General features: G+C 54.9%; 1 protein-coding gene across 1 annotated transcript in view; it reads right to left on the bottom strand.

The window, feature by feature from the left end:
* The window catches only part of PLXNA2 (plexin A2), a 143,364-nt gene that overhangs the window by 92,040 nt on the left and 32,619 nt on the right, over positions 1-18,705 (bottom strand).

Genomic DNA, 18,705 nt, shown 5'->3' on the forward strand with positions numbered 1-18,705 from the left:
CGCCTGATTAATGGCCGGACCGGAATGGAAGCTCCGGACATGAAGGATCAGCAGCCTTTGTGAAAAACAACTGTTTTCCAGAGTTCCCTCAGGGCACCGGCAGCTCGTTAAATTGAGCTTCTTTCTAGTAATGAGGTCAGACAGGGCTAATAAAGAGAGATACCACTGGACAAGCCTGGTGCAGACCAATTCCAACTGGGAATTGCAGCTCTGGGTTGGAGACAGCGCCGTGTGCCCGATGTGGGACACAGCACGGGGTGCTGGGTGCTGCCTGCACCCTCCTGCCCCCCGAAGGCCGGGGAGCAGCCCTGGGGCTCTCCTGGAGCCTGTCACGGGGAGGTGGCTCAGGGCACAGGACAAGGGGACAGCAGAGCCCGCTGCCCCCCTGCCCCACTCCCTGGGTGGGTGTTGAGCCCCCAGATACCCCAGAGCCCCCTGCCCACAGCCCAGGGCTGAGAGGCACCCACTGACACCAGGATGCTCCACTGCATCTCTTGCTCAGGGCTCGGTTACCATGGCAACAAATGATGATGTCAGAGAAGAGCGATGATTCCTGTGGATGAGGAAGAAGAAAGGGATCATCTCACACAGCAGGAAGCTTCTTGTTGACGTTTGGAGAGGGAAATAATTCGTCTGCCTCACGTATGGGTGCCCTCCCAGGGCCAGACAGCTCCTGACCTGTCCCTGGAACAGCAGCGTGGGACCAACCCTGCACCTCTGGGCTCGTCCCGAATCCAGGGCTCATCCCGAATCCAGGGCTCATCCTGGCACGGCGATGAGGGAGAGGGGAGCAGAGGGGTGGGGCTGGGCTCCGGTGGTGCTGTTTGGTTATGTCCCCTCACTCTCCCTGTCTCCTGACACAGTGATGGCACGGAGAGGCACAGAGGGAAGCAGGGCCAGGATGGGTGGAGCAGGCAGGTGTGGGGAGAGGCACCTCAGTGAGCTGGAACGGGGATCAGAGGGACAGCAGAGCCCAGGAGGACACACCACAGGCTCCCACACTCGGACACGATCCAGAAGAGCTGCTTGGGCCAGATGCAGCCCTCCCCTCCTGATGGATGTTTACAAATCTCTCCTGAGAAGTCCCTAATGACATAATCTGCAAATCCAAACTCATCCCTGGCTCGCAGGGCCAGCGGCAGTCCCTCGGGATGGAGCAGGATGTGCTGGGTGCAGGGAGCTGCAGCCCTGCAGAGCTGGGCTCACACTGAGCTCTGTAATACCCCCACAATGCAGTTGCAGGCGTAAGCTGGGCTTTATCACCAGAGATTAGCAAAATACCACATTGTGCCACCGGGATGCTGCCACGTAGGAGCCATTCAAGGATCTAATTGGACATGAAGCTCCAGCACACCTCTTGTAGGAAAGCTCCCCTCAGGTGTTCTGCCCAGCCAGTGCCAGTGCTGGGATATCTCTGCACTCCCTTCCAGTCCCTCCCAGCAGGCTCCCATTAGAAGACATTGGATCTCTTTGTAGGAACTTTCCATGATTAAATTACCTGTCTGCTTTCATTACGGGTGTTTCCACGAGGCTGACTCATGATGGAATGCCTGATGCCAGAAAAAACAGCTGAATAAGTCCATGCATGAAGGGACTGATTCCCCACCCTGGGTCCTGCAGCAAGGCCACCCATTAACTCCTCCAGAGCTGCAGCTCCTCCCCACATCTGCAGGCGCCTGCTGAGTCCCAAAGCACTCTGTGCTGCCATGTGGAAAGAGCCAGGGAGGCAATGGAGGGGCTCCTGAGATGATTCCCAGGGCCAGGAGCAGCAGGCACTGCCTGAACTTGATTATTTTTTTAATGACAACGAAGTGAAAAGCTGGGCCTGTGTGATGCTCTTGGTCCTGCATCCTCTGACACCTACAGCCACCTCCAGGAGGGAAGAATCCAGAAATGGAATTGCAAATCATTACCCGAGAAGTTTCCAAGAGCCCTTCAGACCCTCTGTGGAATTCTGGGAGCAAGGCACCCCCCAGATTCGCTGCTGGTCCGGACTGGACCCATTTCCAGATCACTACTAAAGCCAGGGAAGTGGGGGTGTTTCTGAGGATCATTCTGCCAATCCACCCCACATCTGGGATCTGAATTTGCTAATGCAGGTGTGCAAGGGGCCCGAGCCTCCGGCAGCACCCCTCACCACGTCCCCATCCCCGGGAGGAGAAACCCAGCCCTGGAAAAGTTTCCCTGCACGCCCCTCCTGCAGGCAGGAACACCAGGAATGGACTGGGCTCCCTCCTCTGCATGTGGGAAGTCTCCCTCTTGGAATTCAAGTGAAACAGTAATCCCATTAAGTATCTTTCCTTTGAATCATAGATGTGTCCGTGAGGAAGTTAATGACGAACCTTACATGCACATCCAATTCAAATCAGCATATCCAATTAACTTCATTACCTGCAGGCTCCCTCATCTCCCAGTCTCCTTCTCTCCTGTCACATTTTCTTTATGCATTCCTCCCAAATTAGGCTGGAATGGATCTGTCACAGTGGGCATCACCTTTGTCCTTGCCCCAAAGTCAGCCCGGCGAAGCCTCAATGGATGGGTTCCCTGCAGGAGTCACAGCGCTGCCAGGAGAAGGGGCTGGGAGCAAAGCAGCTCCTGGAGACCAAGGGACCTGGTCCCTGAGGGAGCAGAAAATCCATCCTTTCCCGAATTACACTGTCCAACTAAACATTAAATACACTCACTAATCACTGCTGGGGTTGGCCTTGCAAAACCCTGGGGAGAGAATTCAGTTTGGTGAAGGGTTTGTTGGAGGGAGCCCTGCTCGGGGTTGTGTTGGAGATGAGAGTTTTCCTCAAGCGCTGCCTGCTGGTGCCAGGAACATTCCTTAAATTTCCACACACAGATCTTTCTTTCCCAGAGTGCCTGAGAGGGGCCTTGAGCAGGGCAGCTGTGGCATCAGTGATGGGTGGCAGCTCTGGCTGGGAAGGGGATGAACCACTGGGGCCAGTGACAAGCAGCCGCTGGCATCGTGTCACCCTCTCATCTGCCAGGAGACTGCTCAAAGTCTGGATTTCAGGTCCCTGGCACTTTGGTGGGATCACCCCAAGACTCCCCCAGCTCCCCCTGTCCCTCCATGAGGGCCACACGTGTCCAGGTGTCACCATTCCTCTGCCTTTTGGACTTCAAAGGGACACAAGAGCTCCATCCAAGCAAACCCAGCTGTGCTTCCCAGCCTCTCACTGCTGCTGCTGCTGGGCACAGGGCACACAGAGCATCCAGGCAGGGACAAAGCCATGACCACCTCTCTCTGCTCACGTTTTCCAACTCTAATCCCCTTTCTTGGAGAGCTTTCCCTCCTCCATTCTCTCCCTGAACTTCAGGAAAGCCCCAGGTGCAAGGGGACAGACCTCCTCTGTCCCCGCCTCACTTGGATCCCACCTTTCCCCATGGATTAAATTGCCCTCGGCTCAGACAATTCCTCCCTTGCAGGATGTGCAGGCTCTCCTGGCTGTGCCGCTGGATGCCTGGGCTAATTCCTTGGGAAAGGGATGGGCAGAGGGGAGCAGGTGCCAGGGGCAGGCCTGGGCACTCGCAGGTAACGTGGGGCAGCAGCTGGGCAGGGGGAGGCAGGGGGCCTCCAGCCTGGACGTGTTCTGCTCAGCCTCCGTGCCCCACGCTGCTCACAGAGCTGAGGGCTCAGTGGGTCCAATACCGGTGTCAGAAACGTCTCTGTGCATCTGCTTCACACCCACTTGTGCTTCCCATCCTTTCTGTTTGGGAAATGTTAGCTCAGCGTTCAAAGGCACAGCCCGGGAAGCTGCAGCTCCCCAGAGGCGCCGGGAGGCAGAGGAAGCGCTGGGCTAATTGAGGGGGCACCGAGAGCCCCCCGGGCTGGCAGCGGCTCCGTGGGGAGCGGGGCTGTGTCTGCAGCACCCACACACCGCCGGGCACCGCGCTGGTGATGCAGCAAACAAACAAACAAACAAACAAACCCGAATTAACTCGCGCTTCCTGCGGCTGGCACTCCCCGCAACAGCTCCTCCAGGGAAGGCTTCCTGCCTCTGGCAAGTGTACTGCAGCCTGCCCAGGGTGGAACAGACACCTGAGCACTCAATCTTGGCATTTCTGAGTGTGAGCTCACCTCCAGGGAAGGCCAGGGAGGTTTTGAAATACAAAACAAATTAAACCCCACTGTTCCTTCCCTGTTAAAGCTCAAACCATGCTCAGCAGGCTGCTGCATCAAATGGATTCTGGATGTCCCATCCCTGGAGGTGTCCAGGGCCAGGTTGGACAGGGCTTGGAGCACCTTGGGGTACTGGGAGGTGTCCCTGCCCATGGAACAGGATGAGCTTTAAGGTCCCTCCAGCCCAAACCATTCTGTGAGCCCATGACCTGGTCCAACAGCCCCACTGTCCCCTGGCCAGGGACACCCAGCTGCCACGCCAAGGTGAAGGAGCAGCTTTGGGGTGCACCCACAATGTTGGATCTGCCAGAAGAGATTCCATGAACATTTTTTCCATGAACACAGTTCTTCCCATTCCCATGAGGAAGGAGATCAGGAGAAGGATCCCTTGCTGCCTTTCTGCAGGGTTCTGGAGGGGAAGGAGCCAACTGCTGGGGTGAAGCAGCAGCTCAGAGATCCTGACAGGACGAACCCTTAAGAGAAACTGCCACTGAAGAGGTTCTTTCTTTCTCCACACCTTTATTTCCTTCTCCCATCCTTCTGCTCCCTCCACCCTTGTGCAGAGCTGATCCTGCAGGATGAAGCAGGGAGGATGGCACAGAGGCACCATGCAGAGCCTAATCAGCAGCCCCATGTCTTTAATTTATTACTGCATGAGAGGCTCGTTTAGAACAAAGCTGCCAGTTCGGGAGATCATTCCTTGAAAAGACTTTTTATTTGAAAAGCTGTCAGCTCACACCTTGTCACAGCCCCACTTGCAGCAGCAGAACTTTAATAACATGCCACCTCATGCAAATGAGCTGCTAATTAATTAAGTAGTATTCTTCCGGGGATGGATTCATTAGAATCAAATTTGGGCTGGCGAGGTTGGATTGCTTTGGATGGTGCTTTAAATCAGCAGCATTGTCTTTTCCTGGAGGCCCAGCTCTCCCTCCTGTCCAGAGGGAAGCTCGTTCCCATTCTGTGCCCTCAGGAAGGCTCTGCACACCCTGGTGCTGGAACCAACCACTGCATGGCACAGACCAGCCCTAAATCAGCTAAAACCAGCAGATGAGATGAAAAAAATGATGTGTGAGGTGCCCAGAAGAATTGTCTTCTATAGTACTGAGGAAATGCAGGGCAGGAGAGGGCTCAATACAAAAGCAGAAGGTAGAGAATAAAAACCTGGGGGGATCCAGGGATGAGGGAATGCTGAGAAGGAGCAGGGCTGCTTTCTTTTGGAGCACTTGCTGCAAAGAGACAATGGCTGGGGGTCCAGGGCCAGCAGCCTCGCACCTTCCAGCAGCATCAGATACAACCCTCAAAAGGTGGGAACACTCAGGGTCCTGGGGATTCCCTGAGCAGAAGGAGGAGAGCTCAGGGCTCAAAACCTGTCCCCTTCTAATCTGTCCCCTCAGGAAGAGCCCCAGTGAGCAGTGCTGTCCTTTCCCTGTGGTCAGCCCCTCCTCCCTTTACTCTCCTGTTTGATTTTTGAGGAGGTGTCTCAGAGCTTCTCTGGGAGCTGGGAATCATTAACAGCCCTGCTCCACTCCAGACTTTACATCTGGGCACCGAGCAAGGAATCCATCAAAGGGATGAAGCTGTGGCCTCCCAGAGGCAGGAACGAGGTGGGTGTTGCTGTGCCACAGCTCCGCATGCCGACCCCTCTGCATGCTGCTCCTCAGCCTCTGCCATCCTTTCCCTGCCCCACCCCTGCTCCTCCTGCTCCGGGCAGCTTCAGTGCAGCTCCTTCCCTTCCAGCTGGGAAGCAAATGAAAGCAGAGGCGAAGAAAGAGTGGGACAGCTCCAGGAGCAGGCAGAGAGGGGTTTTTATTCCTAAAGCATCCTGTTCTCCACGGCCCTGGCAGCCTTGAGCAGGGATGGAGGGTTAGCTGGGGACCCTGGGTGTGCAGGGAACACACCCCAGGCTGCCCTTCAGCCCTCTGGGTGCCACAAACCCTGGGTCATTCCCTTCCTCTTTGCCCTTGTTGCCATCTTCGCCCTGACCCAGAGCTGGGCTCGGTGTCAGCAGGCACCCAAAGGGACCCATGAGCCAGCACAGAAATCCACAACTCCCTGTCCCTGCCTGCAGGACACGGTCAGGGATGGAGGGAGCTGGGAGTGGCCTTTGGGGAGGGAGTAACAGCCCAAGGGAAGGAAAACAGGGCTGAGTGCTGAGCCTCAGCCCCTGTGATCGACAGAAAACATGAGAGGAAGCCCAGAGCTGGTGTTGTTCTGGTGTTATTTAGGGCGAGGGAGGTACCAGGTATCTGCTTGTCACAAACCATTTGCAGCTCCTGCCCAAAGCCCCCAAAATAGCCCTGCATCTGTGTTCTCTGTCCACACCTCACCTGTGCCCTTCCAGCTGAATAATCCCGCACAGCTCCGCGCCAGGCTCTCTCCTCCCACCAACATCCTCCTCCAGCACTGCATTTCACAGCTGAAGGGATTGGTCTTGCTTAGTTTGCTTTGTTGACCTTGAGTGGCCATGTAAAATGGCATCAAAAGCCACTTAGACAAGACTGTCTAATGTGAAGTTTGCTCTAAATGAGCTTCAGTGAGTCGTGATTGTCCCCAAGGAGGAAAAAACTAAATGACTGTCAAAAATTGCCACACAAAAACCCTGTTTCTCCAAAGCCACGGCTTCCAGCTGATCAGGTGGGAGCCACAGAGTTCCTCAGGAAATATTAGTCTCTTTCCTTTTCAAAAACATCATGTAAGTAATATGTTTCAAATGGCTTCGATTTCCTGCCCAGCACCTCCCGGGAATGCTGGAACATGAGCCAAACTCTGAGGCCAAAACCCAGAAGGAAATAGGAGAATCTAAATTTTATTGTCTTTGGGGTTTATAAACCTGTGGGTAAATCCTGCCTGGTGGATCTGCGCCGCTCTAGGCCAGGCAGGAGCCATCAGGTGAACGAGGAGGCCGTGCATGTTTTTGGTTTCACTTGTGCATGCAGAGCCAGTCATGTGTTACTGATCAGATCTAACCTTGCTCGGGCAGAGGATGTGAGAAAATTACAGAGCGCTCAGCTCCACTCAAATCCCGGGAAATGAGGCTCTCCCACATCGCTGCTGCACCCCAATGCCCAGCAGGATGCAGAGTGGCAGGTGGGGATGGGATTTTCTGGTTAGGAATGGCCCAGAGTCCCCCAGAGGACTCAGTGTCCATCCCCAGCCCGTCCCTGACCGCACAGGGCCGGGTTTGGCCGCAGGAGCAGCCCTGCAGCGAGGTCGTGTGAGGACAGAGCCCCGGCCAAGCTGGCACTGCCCCACGGCTCCGTCAGCTCTCCCCTGCCCCTGCAGCCTGGCTGGGCTGTGGGCAAGCACAGAGCAGGGACAGGCTCCGTGTGTGGGGCTTTTTCATCATCTCTGGGCACACAGGAGCTGCAGTGAACGTGTCTCCTGCAGGACCTGCAGGGCTGGCTGGGGCCCAGGGACATTTCCTGGTACTTTCCCTGTCCTGGAAGCATTAAAGACTCCTGAGGGGAGGCTCTACAGTATAAATCCATGGGGCTGAATCTCTCCTTGCACTTCCCTATCTGCTCTTTCATGCCCCCATCTCCGTCAGACAGAGGTTTGAGGTAGCTCAGGTTCCCGCTGTGTGAGGAAAGCTCCTCCTGCCCCTCTGAGCTGCTTCCCTAGTGCTATTCTGGGGCAGATCAAGGATAAAAATAAAAACAAAAAGCAAAATCTCTTCCATCTCCGCACTGTTACTCCCTAAGCCTTCGGCACATGCCCTTTGCAGCATCACAGAATTAATCAGCAGATAAGCAGATGAGCTGGCTCTGAATAATCTGTGTACGCAACACATGGAACGCTGCTCAGCACGGCCTCGAACGCAGCAGGATTTGCTGGGTTGGGCTCAGAGCACACGTCTGTCCCTGTCCCTCTGTCCCTGTCCATCCCTGTCCTGGGAGTGCTGGAGCTGCAGTTCCCCAGAGCCAGCACACACTGCCCTGTTCTGCATCGGGCCAGCGAGGGAGGGTGGGTGGATCAGCCTGCTGCTCCTCAAACACCCAGATTCAGAGTTTGGTTTCAAATTCAGCTGGGGAAAGAGAGGAATCTGCAGGAGCTGGGTGCTCTGCCTGTGCCTCTGAACCAGTCAGGACTCAGGACTGGGTCTAACACCTGAAGCACTGTGAAATTCCCTGCAGAGCAGCCACAGCCCTGTCCTGTCCTGGCAGAGCCACCGGTGGACACAGAGCCTCCCTCTTCACCCCATCCGCAGAGAAAACACATCACAAAGAGGTGATGTTGCCCCCGGTGGCAATCACAGGGACACAGCTGATGCCACAACTCCTTGTTGGTGGCCACGGATGCCACTGGCACAGGGACACAAGGGCAGATGGAGCAACAACACGGGGTGATCCAGGCAAAGCACACCAGACACGTCAGACACCCCAGACTGGGAGGAGGGAGGGGAAAAGGGGCTGTGGCTGCAGGACTGGAGCTGAGAACAGGTTTGGAACACACGAGCGGCACAGCTGAGAGCCTGCACGCCCTGCTCCAGCGGGACACAGCAGCCTGAGCCTGGCTTCGTGCTGAACGGTCTTGCTTGTGGTTCCTGAGCACGAGGAGGTGGAACAGACCCACCCCGGAGCTGACAAACCCCACAGGAGCAGGACAGAGGCAGCTCTTCCCCACGCCCCGCTGCTGCTCCCCGAGCAGCCAGCTCAGCCAATCCCTCCTCGCGCCCAGGGGCCAAAATCAGCAGCAGGAGAGGGGGCACAAGCCTCCGGCCCATTCCTCCTCTCGCTTCCATAATTGACCTGTAGATAAACACACGGCTTCCGCCTTAATCCCCTGCAGCCTCGTGAACATCAGCCGCGCTAAATTTTTCATGTAATTAAGAGAAAAACCCTAATCCAGTGTAATTAGCTCCCTGATTGCCAACGTCAGGCAGCAAAGCAGTGTTTGAACAGCAATTCAGGTCTAGCTGGCTAGGCAAATACTGCGTGTGTGGTGCAGTAATTCAACACTGGAACAACTCCCCCTGTGCTGTCCTCCCAGGCCGCTTCCCTAAACAGCTCTAAGTGCTTTCATTGCTGCAAGAGGCCTCATCTCCCCCAGACTGCTGCTCCACCGAGCTCCAGTTACATCCCGAGGGGCTGGGCATGAAACAAGGCCCGCAGCTCACCCAGAGCCCCTGCTCCGGTGGTGTCGGAGTGGCACCCTCACCCCATCTGCATCCCGCAGTGATCACGCCGCGATTTTAGGGCAGCACCACCCCCGCCTGCCTAAATTCAGCATCTGAGAGCCACAACTGAGACCCCGACAGAGAAACAGTCTCCTCGTGAGGGATGCTCAGCACCAACACCACAACCAGAGCTGGAGGCGACCACACCTAGGAGGGGTTTTGTGGTGCAGATCAGAATTTATCCCAGCTACTGAGCCCGTATGGTTTGCAGTGATATTTTTCTCTTTCATTCATATACATGAAGGCAAAATTTTAGGATTGAAATGTTCGAAATTTGGGAAGGGGAAGCAGATGGGAGAGGAACAGAGAACGTGGATGTGTGTGCCAACGGGGAGGCAGAGAAACCAAGAAAGCACAGAGAGAAAACACCTTCACTTAACCATTTCATCCACCCCCAGCAACAAGGAGCTGAGCTGCTGAAGCCACGGTCAAATATCTGTTTTCTTTCTAAAATTCACCTGTGATACAAGCTACAGACACCTCCAGCTCTCTCTTCACACTTAATGCCAGTCCCCTGAAATACAGGTTTAAAAGCGATACTATTGCAGGAGTATTAGCTGGAGTGTCTCAAGGAGGATTTCACTCCTCATCTTAGGCAGTGTCACAAAGGGCTTGCCTGCTTTTGGAAAAAGGTCCTGGTCTCTGTTTTGCCCGTTCTGGTTGCTGCTGCTCTAGGGGCTGGGTTTCTGTGCCTGGGAGAGTGCAGAGCCCCCAGAACCAGGCCCCTCGTGTGAGGAGCAAGCTCAGAACCATTGCACAGCCCTGGCCTCATGGCCTGAATCCCTACAGAACATTTGTTTCCGTGCTGGGGCAGGGCAGAGCCAGCCCTGGGTGCTTGTGCAGCCCCAGCTCTCGGTTCTGACAGAGGCCACAGGCTGTGCCTGGCTCCCCGCTTTGGGCTCCAGGCTCTGGTCCCCAGCCCTGCTCCTCTGTCCCCTCCGTGTCCCCCTGCTCCAGGAACAGACCAGCAGCGAGCAGAGCAGGCTGCGCCTTTGTAGCAAAGCCAGGCAGATTTCTTTAGACAAAAAGGAGTGGAAATTTATCAATTCAAAGCTCCTTTTAAAGAGAAAGCCCCTGAGGAGAGCGAGCCCAGATGCTGCTTTCCTGGCTAAGCCAGCTCCCGCTCCTGCCTCCCTTTGGACACAGGCTGCTTTCCATGGCCAGCACTGGGGTGAACCAGGCTGGGAGCAGAGCCTCCTGGCTGGATGGCAGCACATCAAGATGGATTTCAGCAGCAGCAGCAGGGATCTGGCACAGTTTGGTGCTCTGCCATCACTCCCTCTGCATGGAAACCGCGCTTCCAGCTAAAATCCAACCTGGTCCCTCAAAGCCTCCCGGAGGAGCCGCACAGAGCCCATCCCACAGCTCCTGAGGACTGTGCTCCCAAAGGCAATGCTAGAATTCCGTGTGTCCCTGAAACTGCAGGCACATCCCAAATGGTGTTTCCAGCCCCCAGGCAGGCGCTGTGCTCCCCCCTTCCCTCTCTGGCCAGGGACAGGGACCCTCTGGCTGCTGCATTCCAGACAGGAGATCCCATTTGCACACTGGGGCTGTCAGTGGATGGAATTTTTCTGTCTCCCAGGAATTACTGCAGCTTTCAGGCAGCTTCGGGGCCATTCTTCCTGCCCACACCCCCAGTATCGAATGCCACTGACACGTGAGTCTGTGCTGGCTGCTCTGTGGTGTCTTTGCCTTAAATCCAGAACAAATTCCTCTCTCCATCTCCCATGCCTGCCCAAAGCCAGGCATCCTAAGGCTCCATGGGGAGCTGTGAGGTGGTGAAAGGAGCTGGAGGCAGCTCTGTAGGGGCTGGATGCCCTTTATTCTCTTTTCCCCATTTCACATCCATCAGTGTACAAGTGGGAGAGCAGCCCCAGACTGGTCAGACTGGGAGCTGGGACTGAGGCACCCACTGGGGATGTGCAGCAGCATCCCAGAGATGTCTGCTGCCGGCTCTCAGGGGACAAAGCTGCAGCAAAGCCACAGCCCGGGGACCTGGGTGTGTTCTCAGCCTCTGTTTTGCCAGGGGATGGTGGAAGTGACTCCAGCCAGACCCAGGAATCTCGGGAGTCTCGGCTCACGTTAATGAGCACTGGCAGGAGATTTGCAGCCAGCCAGGGAGAGGTGTCAGGGGTGCTGAAAGGGGCAGAGAGAGGTGTTGGGAGGAAAGGGAGCTGCTCACATTCACCTCCAGGCAGCTTTGAAGTGGCCTGAGGGACACCATCGGGGCCTGAGGCTCCCGTTTTCCACCCCCTGCCCCCAGAAGCTGGAGTTCTAACAAGGGCAGTTGTTTGAATTGCTCGCACTAAAAACAGACCAGGTATCAAATGTTCCTAAACTTTTAAAATAAGAGCTATAAACTGAGCCAAGGCTCAGAACTGATATGGAAAGTTACCTTCCAGGACAGATTTTCCCAGCGAGGGAGTGCTGGCACAGCAGCCTCTGTGCACGAGGCCACTGCTCAATGCCAGGGGAGCTGAGCTCCCTCTTGCCTTTCTCTTCCCATTGCTCCAGAACCAACACAGCCCCCCCTCCACATCCACACATCTGCAGAGTGCAATCTGCTAATGATCCCAGGCCTCGTGTTTTCTCACTGTCATGATTTATTGGTTGTGTCATGGTTTGCACTCAGCTGTGAAGAAATCTCACCCTGACCTAAAACCACGAGACTCCAATTTTCCTGGTGCTGGAGGCCTCTGGCCTGGCCATTCCAACCCACCAGGTATTCCCCTGTCTCTTGCTGCAGTTTGTGCTTCCAGAGCCTGGCTGGGAGCTGGGTCCTGCTCTGAGCATCTGGAGTGCTGTGGTTTGTGCCTCCACCAAAGGGCTGAGGCAGCCGCCAAAGCCCCTGCTCCCGAGAGGCTCCGTGCCTTGAAAATTCATTCTAAAGCAGCTTCAAACCCTCCCGTTTTCATTATTAATATGACTCCTTTCATCAGAGTCCACTCATCTTTTTGCTTTCTATTTCTGTCTCTACCCTTTCATTGTTTCCCCACTGCTTCCATGGGAATGGCACCGAAAGCCCGGCCCGGCGGCGGCGGCAGCGCCCGCTCCCTTCCAGCAGCACGAATTCATTCCATCAAAGCTTCCTCCTCGAATCAAGGGTTTGTTGTGGGGTTGTTTTTTTCGCCCCTTCGTTTTAATTCCATCTGTATTTAATCCCAGACAAACACAAACAACAATCTCAGCTCCCCAAGGCCATCGCTTTCTAAACCAGTTACAGCCAACTCCAATTAGCAGGCAGGCAACATGAGCAGCTCCGTACACTCCTGGATCTTTGGGAACGAGCCAGCCCAGAAGGTCCTTTTCCCCAGACTGTCCCTTCTTTCCTTCTGAAGGACTTGCACCATCATTAGAGTCACAGGCTCTGCAAGATGAAACACCCTCCCCTTTGCTTCTGCCACCGCGGGGATGATGTTCCGCGGCCTCATTAATGCTGTTTGTGGCTCTGTGCTCCTGCACCTGAGTCTACCTGCAGGCTTTGATTTATAAGAGGATCCCAAAGGCTCCACAAGTGCTGAAGAGGGACTTTATTGGTCACTTTAGCTTCCCTCTTAGCCTGCACTTGAAACAGCTCCTTAACAGCCTCTCCAAGCCAGGCTGAGGAGAGGCAGCAATGCCAGGCACAGACCTGTCCCTTCTCAGGCCACGAGAGGATCTCTCAGAGGTACCCTGGGGAAACCTCTCCTCTTCTCAGGCCATGACAGCATCTCTTGGAATTACCCTCAGAGGAACTCACCACATTCATGACGAGCAGCTCATGGAGTTATTTGGTTGAACCTGACTGTGAGTTTTTTCCCCAATATCCACTCTCTCCCTAGCAAGGGGCACTGTGGCAGTGGAGGGTGTGCCCTGACCACCCCAGGACTGTAAAGGATGGTCGGGCAACGTCCATCTGGAGACGCCACCGGGTTTCTCCATTTTTCCCACTGGCTGGCAGGGAATGTCCGGAGCCAGGTCCGGCACTGCTGGGCTTCAGCTCAGCGTGCTGCCAGCAGCTGTCAAAGGGACAGACGAGGATGGGAGAGAAAATCACTTGCATTGCTGCAAACCCCTTCTCCAGCCACGTTTCCCCAGCTCAGTGTCCAGGCTCGCTCTGCACCGACAATCCTGAGATTTCCCTGCTCCTCTCCTGTCAACGCCCATGCCTCCCCGGCAGCCAGGAAAAGGGTTTTCCCCATTCCTGCCTTTCCCAAGGGATATCAGGAAGAGCAGTGTCTGCAGGCAGACAGATTTATCCACCTGCCCTACCTGGCAAAACTGATTGGGTTTGACAGACGTGCCGGCGCATTAACGACCAGTTTAGCATGGAAACGAGCGGAGCAGCGCTCTCACAGATGTTAGGAGGAGAAGTTTATCTAAAGCATATTTTATGGCTGTGCAGAATGTATTAGATCAGCACCCTCAAGAAAAATCACTACAGGTTCCTTCCCCAACAAATCCACAAACATCTTTAAAATCAAATAGAACAAAACCTCCCCCGAACAAAGCGCGACAGGTTTTACAAACCAAATTCTTTGCCGCTGAGGTGACTTCAGCTCTTGGGTGAAGACTAAAGAGATCACCAGGAAGGAGAAAGGGGCAAAAAGTCCCCAGTCCAACCCCACACAACCCATCCCTGCTGATCAAGTATTCCCAGGACCTTCCTTCCCCCTCCGAGCAAGCGACCTAAGTTCCGCTATTTTAGAGAGTTCTCAAGACAGAGCAGCATTAATGGGCTCCACTGTCTGCAAAGTGCTCGTGCTTAGATACCCGCAAAGCTGAGCAAGAGAGGCACCAGGCTAAAAAATGTTCCCTCTCAAGCAAAACAGACTCGCACTTGGATTGCACAGAAATTAAAGCAACAAAAGGTCTCTGAAGCCAATTGCCATCTAACCGAGAAACAGGCTCGTCACTTTGTACACCCGTCTGGCAAGGACATACTTCCCATTTCAGCAAGTGCGAGAATGGGTGGACAGCGAGGGAAATGTGAAAACAGCAAAGAAAGGAGAAGAATGCAAACCTGCGGGACAACACTGCTGCCCTGTTATGGATACTGTACTCTATTCATGTGAAAATCCATACGGCTGCTACTGTTGCATGCACTCCTCCTTACACAGCATGAAATTAAAATTCCTCCTCAGTCTCACACTGCCAGCACTACAGAGCAGCTCTAGAGCAGGCGAGCAGACAATTTATCCTTTGGCTTCCTCAGGCGGGCTTGTGCTGGGATTGGAAGCCAGTGGGGTGAGGGAGACGAGTCTATTGCCCACGGTGACAAATTCTGCCTCCCAAACAAATCCCAGAGAAATATTGCTGGCCTGGAGTGTTGCTGTTGCTGCTCCTTTCCCAGCGCAGCTTCACATGTGTAATTCCCCCCAGGCCCCCCTGCCACTTCCCTTCTTATCTCCCCAGAACAAACTCAATGTGCAGGCTAATTTCAAGGAGTGTTTCACCCAGAGTCCAGCCAAATGTCAGTGGATCTGCTGGAAATGCAAATTGAGACAATCATGCAAAAGAGGAGGGCTTATGGATTGTGCGGGAGGGCAAGGGAAGGCAAATAAAAGCTGACAGGGAGAGGGAGTGGGGAACAAATCTCCCGTCTCGAGTTGTTGATCATTTGCACAAACGCCCGGCGAGCAGCAAAGACACATTCCCGAAAATGCCCAAATCCCATCGATTATCATTGCTGAATTGCCTGCGTGCCTCCAAACCCCACCTATCTCCATGCTCCTAAACCAGCATTTCACTCCCACCATTCCCACCCACTCCACGGGGTGTAAATGACAGGGAAGAGATGAAGAAGGGATCTGGAGCAGAACTGGGGAGCCTGGGAGGTTTTTTTGTGGTTTCCCAAGTTCCAAAGAGCCATTGAGTTGTCAAAAGCAATTGCAGCTCGCACAGAAAGTGTTTTAATTTGTGCTTTTGAGAAAGTCGGGATAACTGTGAGATCATCTGGGGACAAAGTGGGGGGAAGATGCTGCAGACGGGAACTTGATTAGCTCAAGCCCGGCCACACGAATTTTTCAGATACAAACAAATTTGTTCAAAGGTTCGCTCATTATGTATGCAAAGGAACAGCAAGCAGGACAGGATCTATACTATGTGCCGTAACATGATACGGAATTAATCCCCTCAGGTTACAAAATTCCTCACAAATTGCGAGGGGGACGGTATCTGCTGTGTTATATTTTATCACACTTTCTGTCAAAACATCCCCGGCAGGGAGCCTTTTTGGAGATGCAATCAGCACCGAAGCCTTGTTTGGAGAGGAAGATTTGAGCTAAACAGCAGCAAACTCCAATATGTTCCTTGGGAGAGCTTTGGAGAGAAACCCCTCAGAGCAGGGTTAGTGGGGTCTGGCCTTCTTAAATCACCTCGTTTTATGGCTTTGCCCAGCCCCATACGGAGCAGAGAGGCTCTCAAGTTCTATTAACAGCACTGCTAATCCAGGCTGGCTGCTTCAGCCTGCCCTGAGTCCCCCAGGGACCATAAAACAGTCCACAAAAGCAGCCCACGAGAAGTTTGCCACCTCCCAGGTGAGGCGGGGCAATGTGAACGTTTCATGCCCCGACTCACAACCCCCAAATCGTCCTCACCCTGTGGAGCAGATCAAAGTGAGCGAGGGCTGAGCCGCCAGTGGCACTCGGGGTGGGGACACCGGGCTCCTCCAGCGCTGGCCTCTCTGAGTGCTCACGCTTGGCTGGGCCCCGCACTTTTGTGAGGCGCTCCGGTGTTTTTGGCAGCCACTGAACTGGAAGGAAAAGGGTCTGATTATCTCCTCCAGCACCTCAGTGGTGACCCAGACCACTGACCCCTTTCCTGTCACTCTACATTTGCTCTGGATGTTTTACACAGCGAGGGGGCAAAGCCTTCCCAATTGATCCAGGCTGCATCCAAAGGCTCCGTGGTTGCCACGTGATTTCGGCTCCGTCTCTTGCTCGGGGGCTCTTGATCTGCCTGTCCACCTTAGAGGAGAGATTCGGGGAGCAATGCTGGGGTCAGGAGCTCCAGCACAGGTTGGGCAGTTCTCATTCACACAAAAGCTTCTCCGTGTCCAGTGTCTGCTTAAAAGCCAGATAATGCAGCCCCCATTTACGCCAAGGTCATCTTTGCCACACATCTCAGAACCCGGAACGGTTTGGGTTGGAAGGGACCCTAAAGCTCATGTCATTCCAAACCCCCTGCCATGGTGGGGGACCATTCCACTATCCCAGGTTACCCAGAGCCCATCCAGCCTGGCCTTGGACACTTGCAGGGATGGGGAGCCCGGATGTTGACACACCCCAAGAGTAAAACAAGTGCACTGGGTTTGTGTTCCCTGGACACTGAAAATAGCCCTGAAACCACTCCCTGCTCTTATGTGACACCAACCCTGACTCACAGCTTGGCCTGCAGCTGCAGGGTAAAGCTCTCTGCAGCATCCAGCAGGCATCCAAATCCCCCAAAGTTTCTCAGTCCTGCCTGATGCGAGCAGAGGTTTGCCAGCCCTTCCACGCCGAGCTGCGCTCAGCTCCAGCTGAGCCTGGCGTGAGCAGATTGTATGAAAGATGAAGAATAGCCATCTGGATTCCTGCAGTGGAGACAGCCAGGAAAGTTTCTGGGGAAGGCAGCACTCTGTGGGAATGTGCAGAACCATCCCAGCAGCAGCAGCTGCGGTGCCAGAGGAGCGCAGGGGGCTGCACAAGGCTCTGGATTGGGATACAAAGCCTGTGCCCAGGAGCCACTGGCACCAGGCCAGCCCAGACTGGGAGATGCTGCTGCTCTGACAGAGGTTTGGCAGGTGGTGAGCGTTTGGGGTGGGTTCACGTTAAAGACCTTTGGCCAGGAGTCAAGGACACAGGGCTTGTCAGGGATGGGGAGGGGACCATGACAGCCTTTCCCCTGAAACAGGAGAGAAACTGTGGGCTGTGACCTCCTAACCCAGCTCCAGGAATCTTTGTACAGCCTCGGGCACGTCCCTGTGTCCTCCTGTCCAGCTGTGAAATGGACTTAAAGTTTACTCTCATTTCCCTCCCAGTACCTGTTCTCGGGGGCTGTGGGCAGGGAACACCAGCACCGTGGTGGAGGATTTGCCCTGTGTTGCTGAAGAATCAATAAATAATGCCCAGGGCCCTGCTGATATCCCAGCAAAAAGCTTGAGCAGAAAGAGGCAAAAGGAGGCGAGAAAGAGGAGCTCGCACAGGCGCTCCTTCTGCTCCAGTGAAACTGCAGCTCCTCGTGCTGAATGCATTTTGAAAGGAAAGTGGGACTGGCCAGGCCCTGATGTCTCTTCCAAGAAGTTGTGGAGCAGTTGGGAGGTGCAGGGAGAAACCTGCAGCGTCAAAGCCAGGAAGGGCAATCCCATAAAAGCCAACTGAGCAGGAAACACCGCGGAGCCGGAGAGCGGCTCCCGGTGATCCCCCAGGTGCTGCTCCAGCAGGACAGGGACACGGGGGTGGCACAGGGAGCAGGGATTGGGACCCACCTGCAGCTTCCCACGCTGCTGGCACAGACAGGATCCAGCCCCTCTTTAATAAATTCATCAAAGTATTTTTAAATTAACTGCGGCGCCCTCGGTGTCACCCCGCTGGCACCCCCGGGAGCGGCTGGAGCAGGCCTGGCTGCTGGGATATAATTAAATATCAACACATGTATCCTGTGCTCCGTGCAGCGCCTGTGTTTGCTCGTGTTAATTGGGATGTGAGGGGAAGCGTCTCACAGCAGAACCCTACGTGCTTCCACGCTGATTTCCCTTCAAGATTTAGACAGCCAAACCCGTCTGTGCCTGCTCCACCCTCCTCTCCCATTCCTTCTCCCAGGAAAAGATGCCACCTGGCCTCCCATTCCACCACCTCCTGCTCAACCAGCTCCCCTGTGATGGAGCACCACCACATCCTGGGAGCGTCCCTGGGTCACAGAGCCCCTTCTCCCACCCTGACCCTCTCCTGCTCCCAGCCCTTTCCCGGGAGCAGCCCCGGCTCTGAGCGTGCACAGCCACGCGTCCTTGCCATGATAGGTGCAATTTGGAGCAATTTCCCTGCCAGCCTCGCTGCAATCTCGTGTAATCTCCCCCCAAAGGGAATCAGAGATCCCACGGTGCCGTAAAGAATGCAAATCACATCCCCCCACGGTTCTGAATAACGCAGAGGGGAGGTGGGTGTCTGCCTGCTCCTCTTTGGGGCTCCTCCACGTTAGCTCAGGCACACAAAGAGCTTCAGCAGTGGCTGGGCAAGGGAAATCATGGTTTGGACCACTCTAGCTGGCAGCTTCCTGCAGGTCCCGTGGTTAAAGGTGCTGGGGACCTGTCCAAAGGTGCCCTGTGGGGTTTTGTATTCAAACGGTGTCACCAGAGCTGGGCTGGTGACTCCATGAGCTCACACAGCCCTCAGCAGGAGCAGGTCTGGGCTCAGGGAGAGTGCCCAAAGATTGGGAATACAGA

This window comes from Corvus brachyrhynchos, unplaced genomic scaffold (assembly GCF_000691975.1).
Source record: "Corvus brachyrhynchos isolate BGI_N302 unplaced genomic scaffold, ASM69197v1 scaffold338, whole genome shotgun sequence".
In the NCBI taxonomy this organism is placed as follows: domain Eukaryota; kingdom Metazoa; phylum Chordata; class Aves; order Passeriformes; family Corvidae; genus Corvus; species Corvus brachyrhynchos.